The sequence below is a fragment of the Marmota monax genome, unplaced genomic scaffold, assembly GCF_021218885.2.
Source record: "Marmota monax isolate L192 unplaced genomic scaffold, Marmota_monax_Labrador192_F-V1.1 WCK01_AAM20220418_F8-fsc00291, whole genome shotgun sequence".
Classification (NCBI taxonomy): domain Eukaryota; kingdom Metazoa; phylum Chordata; class Mammalia; order Rodentia; family Sciuridae; genus Marmota; species Marmota monax.
This window is the reverse complement of record NW_026693329.1, coordinates 843,809-849,808: the sequence shown is the minus strand read 5'-3', so window position 1 is coordinate 849,808 and position 6,000 is coordinate 843,809. Positions and strand designations below refer to the sequence as shown.

General features: G+C 49.1%; 1 long non-coding RNA gene across 1 annotated transcript; it reads right to left on the bottom strand.

Moving 5' to 3' along the window:
* Positions 1-2,968, bottom strand: LOC131424644 (uncharacterized). Its single transcript, XR_009228006.1, has 3 exons — positions 2,741-2,968; positions 231-307; positions 1-126 (listed from the first exon to the last, which is right to left on the bottom strand). It is a non-coding gene; the product is annotated as an uncharacterized LOC131424644 (long non-coding RNA).
* Positions 2,969-6,000: the final 3,032 nt, after the last annotated feature.

Here is a 6,000-nt window from a genome sequence, read left to right as displayed (position 1 = left end):
CGTTGCTATGACAGAATACCTGAGACTGGAGAATTTATGAACAACAGAAAATTGATTTCTTATAGGTTCTGGAGGTCAGGAAGTCCAAGATCCAGCAAGGGCCCACATTGCAGAAGGTGGAGGGTGCTGGAGAGAGACACAGAGAAGACCTGTGAGAACAACACTGACCCATCAATTAGGGCACAGCCCTCATGACTTAATCACCTCTTGTGGAGCATGGAGGCACACACCTGTCATCCTAGAGACTTGGGAGGCTGAGGCAGGAGGATCGAAATTTCGAGGCCAGCCTGGGGAACTTAGTGAAACCCTGTTTCAAAATAAAAAGGACTGGGTGTAGATCAGTCGTAGAGCATCCTGGGTTCAATCCCTAGTCCCGAGAGAGAGACCCAGAGAGGAGGAAAAGTGTCACCTCTCAACCTGCTGCTGTGGGGGTTAAGTTCCCAACACATGATCTTTAGGGGACACACCCAAACCGGAACAACGTTCTACATATTCTTCTACCTCTTGACTTTTTTTTTCTTTTCTTTTTAATATTTATTTTTTAATTGTAGTTGAACACAATCCTTTTATTTTATTTATTCATTTTTACGTGGTGCTGAGGATTCGAACCCAGGGCCCTCTCACGTCCTAGGCGAGCGCTCTACCGCTGAGCCTCAACCTCAGCCCCGGCTCTTGCCTTTTTATCCTTCAAAACCCTTTTCCGTGAGGTTCGCCATATACTTGCCAGACATAGCCACTGTGTGGGTTTTTTGTTTTTTTTTTTTCTTTTTCCATATCGTGAGCATGCTACCATGAATCTCTTTGGGATAGGAAATTTGAATTCTTACCATTTTTTTTTCACAATCGCACACGAGGCTGAGATGACAAAAAAAAACCCTGTTCATTTTTCTGCACACCCTCGAGTAAATCCATATTCCTGGGCACGGGGAGCTGTTCTGTCAGTTGGTAGATGGGGTCCCGTGGACGCTGTCACCCACAGGACTCTTCCCCACACCCCTGGCAATTCTGGTGCCCACCTGGTGGGGTACAGAGCAGTGTGCCTGGACATTTTGTATCCTGCTCCTTTCCTCCAAGACTTGGTGGATCCCATCCTTGATGATTAAACAAGAAGCCCCCCCTGGCAAGATGCAGGCCCCTCCACCCTGGACTTCCCAACCTCCGGGACTAGAAGAAATCAATCTTTTTTTTTCTTTATAAAGTATCCAGCCTCGGGTGTTCTGTTATAGCCCACCAATCTGTCTAAGGCACTGGTCCTTCTTAGGAGCCACCGGCTCACCTGCCTTTCACCACTCTTGGCACTGCCTGGCCCGATCCCAGGGTCCGGGTCTCGTCCAGTTAGTTATCCAGATAATTCTAGAGAGATCCAGAATGATCTATGGCTTTCCTCCAGTTCTGTTCCTGTTGATGTCTCCTTCCTGCCCTCTCAGACCAAACTCCCCCGTGTCTGTCCCCACTGTGACCCCAGCCAACGGCAGCTTCCCAGTGGTCCATTCACTGCTCACTACTGAGCCCTGGCAGCAGGACGTCCACCTGCAGGCCAGACTCAACACAAGCCACCAGGGCCCAGGGAGTCCAGAGAAGCACAGAATCAGCCACAGGGGACCGTGTGGTTCTTTCATAAACCACAGGCTATTAGGAGAAAGCTCTCCCTGCCTCCGGGCTGGCTGCAGGGGACGCAGAGGGAGCGAATGGCCTCAAAAATTTTCCCATCTCCTCTCCAGTTGGCTCAAGTCTCCGCGCCACCCGTGTGAATGCCCACTGTGTTTGGGAGTCCACTCCCAGGGGGCAGTCTGCGGGAAGCATCTACTAGGTGTGGGGCACCCTCGTAGGTGGTGGGGAACGCAGGCTCAGGCCAAAGGGCCAGTTTGGAGACAGACGAGCTGGCGTTTAGAGAAATGCAAGGAATGAGCTGGGCGAAGTGTAATCCCGGCGGCTCGGGGAGGCTGGGGTAGGAGGATCTCCAGTTTAAGGCCGGCCTCCGTGATTTATCAAGACCCTTTCTCAAAATAGAAAGTAAAAAGAACTGGGGGGTGCAGCTCAGAGGTAGAGCACCCCTGGGTCCAATCCACAGTCCCACCAAAAAATAAATAATAATGATAATAATAAAATTAAGAAAGAAAAGGTAGGAGGCTGTCAAAGACGAAGAGGAGGTTGGAAAGTGGGACTTCTGGATCTTATGGTCATTCTACACAGTAACTTTTTTCTTTTCTTCTTTCTCTCATTCTTTTTTAATATACTCTTAGTTGCAGATGGACCCAAGAGCTTTATTTTATCGAGTTAGTACTATGTATGAGCTGCAGATTGAACGCAGCGTCTCACGCGCGCTAGGCAAGAGCTCTACCAGCGAGCCACCGCCCCAGCCCCTCTGCACAGTCGCTCTTCAACTTGTTGTCACAGTACCTTGACACGATTGCTGTGAGAGCAAACTGAAAAGCCGCTCAGGGAAGTCTTGGGAGTGCAGACCATTAGACCTTTAAGGAAGTTGTACAGCTCAATGTCTTTTTTCCCTAAATGAGCACCTCTCTGTAGCCACACCCCAGGGGAAGACATAGAACATTTTCAGCACCGTGGAAAGCTCCCAGGGGGACCTCCTCCCACTCATCAGTCCTGTCTTGCACCTCGACCTGGAGGCCACCATGACCCCGACTTCCACCTCCGCAGATTGCTTTTGCCTGTATTTTAACTCCATGTAAATGGGAGTCCTGGAGCATTGTGACGTTCTGCGTCTGAATTATCTTACCCAACGTTGTCTTGGAGATTCGCGGAAGAGAGGCCGTGAAGGGATCGTGGCGTCTTTTTTCCTGGCTGTATAGTATTCTGTGATGTGACTATACCACAGTTGGCGAGTTCTACCGTTGAAGAATATTTGTGTCTCCAGTTGGTAGAGGATGGTGTCAACCAGGCCTTTGTTGCTCTTGAATGTCTGACCCTTTTCCATGCTCTCTGCCCCCAACTTCTAAGTCTCTAAGTGGTGCCAGGCCAATCCCCGGCTGCACCACCCCACCCCCCCGCCGCACCCAGCGTGGTTTTTAAACATGGAAAGGGCTTCTAAGGAGGCGCAGCGGGTTGACGTTTGAAGCAGGGAAGCTGAGCTTGGTGAGAGGCAGTGGGTGGGGTTGTCTCGATGCCAAGAGCAGGGAGGCGGGTGACGCGGGGAACAGCAGAGGCAGACTCTGCTCTGGTCCCAAATTTGGGGGGGTGACTCACCCCAACTTAGACATCTACTGCTGGCTCCATTGGCTCCTGGCTCCTCCTCCTCACAGACCAGAGGGAGCAAAGCCCGGAGTCCAGAATTCAGGCATGCAGGTGGGGGGGGGGGGCAGGCAGAGAAGACGGGGTGAGGGGCACCCGGGCCTCCCCGGTTGAGTCACCGGAAAGGAATGGAAACAGGGTGTGGGCTGAGGCGGAGTGAGCCCAGCCTCACCCTCTCAGGACCCCACCTGGGCTCTGGGGTGAGAGTCCCACCTGCACCACCGTCCTGTCCCTGTCCCCGGGGAGCAAACCCTTGGAGGGCTCTCCTTGGGGGGTACAGTCCCTGCCTAGGTGTGAGGAGGGTGGAACAAAGCTGGGTAAAGCAGGAAGGGATAGAGTTAGCTCTCAAGAAGGACTTTCTGATCAGGTGTGGTGGTGGCACTCGTCTGTGTAATCCCAGCAACTCGGGGAATTGAGGCAGGAGGAGAGGAAGTTAGGCAAGTTTGTTAGACTCTAAATCAAAATCAAAATAAAAGGGGCTGAGGATGTGGCCCAGCGGTGGAATGTTGGCCTAGCGTGTTCTTATCCCCAGCAACACACACACACACACACACACACACAGTCCTTCCCGACTGGAAACTGGGCAATCCAGGAAGGCATTTCTCAAAGCAAGTTGCAAAATCCTCCTTGGGAAGAACTTGGAGTTTGGTCTGGAGCCAACCAGGCCTATCTTTATGGCTCAGAGGATGTCCCAAGTGGTAGACATTTCCCTTTCTTGTCATTGCTCAGGGAACACACGCTGCGTGTTCTGGGCGCTGGTCTCTTGATCAGGGGCCCGCCTGGCTCTCCTCCCAGTCGGCCTTGCTGGAGGTGACGGTCACTTACCTTCTCGCCTCCACCGGCTCTGCCTCTGGCTAATGTCCGAATAACAGTAGTATCTACTGAGTACTTAGTCCTAAGTACTGTTCTTAGTCCTAAGTACTGTTCTTAGTCCTAAGTACTGTTCTAGGTACCTGTGTTAAGTACTGTCACCATCCCATGAGACAGGTCCCATGGGATGCAAAGGGGACACAGCCAGAACACAGAAGAACGGGAATCCAAGGATCCAAGGGCTATGTGGTGCTGCAGGGGTGCTGGGCGCCCCTTCTGCCGGGTGCTGTAAGCATAAACCCACATTCATCGTCACAACCACCATTAGGGAAAGTGACCCTTGGTCCTGTTTGTTACTGAGCTTCCTTCCTGAGTCTGAAATGGGTGAATCCAGGTGGAAGAATTTTTCATTCTTGCAGATTTTCTCTTGCAGAAGAGAAATATTTCCTGAAAATTATTTCAGAAGAGAACATTTAAAAAAACAACCCCTGCACATACCAGAGAGATCTCAGCAGCTCCGAGGGCATTCCCTAATGTCCGAATGACAGTGGTATCTGCTGAGTACTTAGTCCTAAGTACTGTTCTTAGTCCCTAAGTACTATTCTTAGTCCTTAAGTACTGTTCTAGGTACCTGTGTTAAGTCCTGTCACCATCCCATGGGACCTGTCTAATTTCTTTTTCTCCCCCACTCTTTGTGATCATACATGCAATAATAATATATTATGTGCCATACATTATGCATGATTATGTCATAATTACACATAATAATATAATAATAGATCTATGTGCATATAAAATTATTTTTTCTGAGCCATTGGAGAATAAATTGCAGACCTTTACCCTCAATAAACATAAACTGAGTACTTAGTCCTAAGTACTGTTCTTAGTCCTAAGTACTGTTCTTAGTCCTTCTTATACCCTTCCGTGTGACCTTCTAGGTCAAGGGCATTCTCCTAACCACAGAATGATTTCAGAATAGCAAAGATGGGTCTAGAATACAGTCCAGTTGTGAACTTTGCCAGATGACCCAATAATGTCCTTGATAACAATTTTTTTTGTTTTCTGATCTCTGATCCAAGCCAGGCCCCTGCGTGGCCTTTAGCCTCCACCTGTCTGGTCTTGCTCTACTCCGTGCTCTTTGCATAATGTTTCTTTTATCTGGAACCATCCCTCGCCGTTCCTTTGTCCGTCGTGATCTTGATTTTTTCCCGGTGTAGATAGCTGTTCTGTGGAACGCCTCTCCCTTTTGGGTTTGTCCGACATTTCTTCACGATCAGATTCATGCTCTGCATTTTTTGGATCATCGCAGAAGTGAGGTTGAATCCTTTGTGCCTTTTATCAAGAGTCCCACAAACTCAGTTTGTCCCCTCCTAGGTGATGTGAACTTTGGCCACTTGGCCGAGGTGCCCACTGTAGAGGTAAACGTGTTCCCTTGTAAGGAATGATCTCTAAGTGGCATCTCCCTGTCTTTTCCCTGTCAAGTTCTTAAACTCAATTTAGCACTCATTAAATGCCCCCAACCAATGATTACTTATGATGGCTGCAGTAATGCATTGATTACTTTCAAGATTTAAACTTTTAAAATGGAAACTTTCTTTTAGAAAGGAAGGGGGCTTTTTATTAAGAGAAAAGAATGGGTTGAGGGCTGGGGATGTGGCTCAAGCGGTGGCGTGCTCCCCTGGCATGCGTGCAGCCCGGGTTTGATCCTCAGCACCACATACAACAAAGATGTTGTGTCCACCGAAAACTAAAAAATAAATATTAAAAAATTCTCTCTCTCTCTCCCTCCCTCTCTCTCTCTCTCCCTCCCTCTCTTTAAAAAAAAAAAGAAAAGAAAAGATTGGGTTGAGGTTGTGGCTCAGTGGTAGAGCGCTTGCCTCCCACATGTGAGAGCTGGGTTCAATCCTCAGCACCACATATAAATAAACAAATAAAATA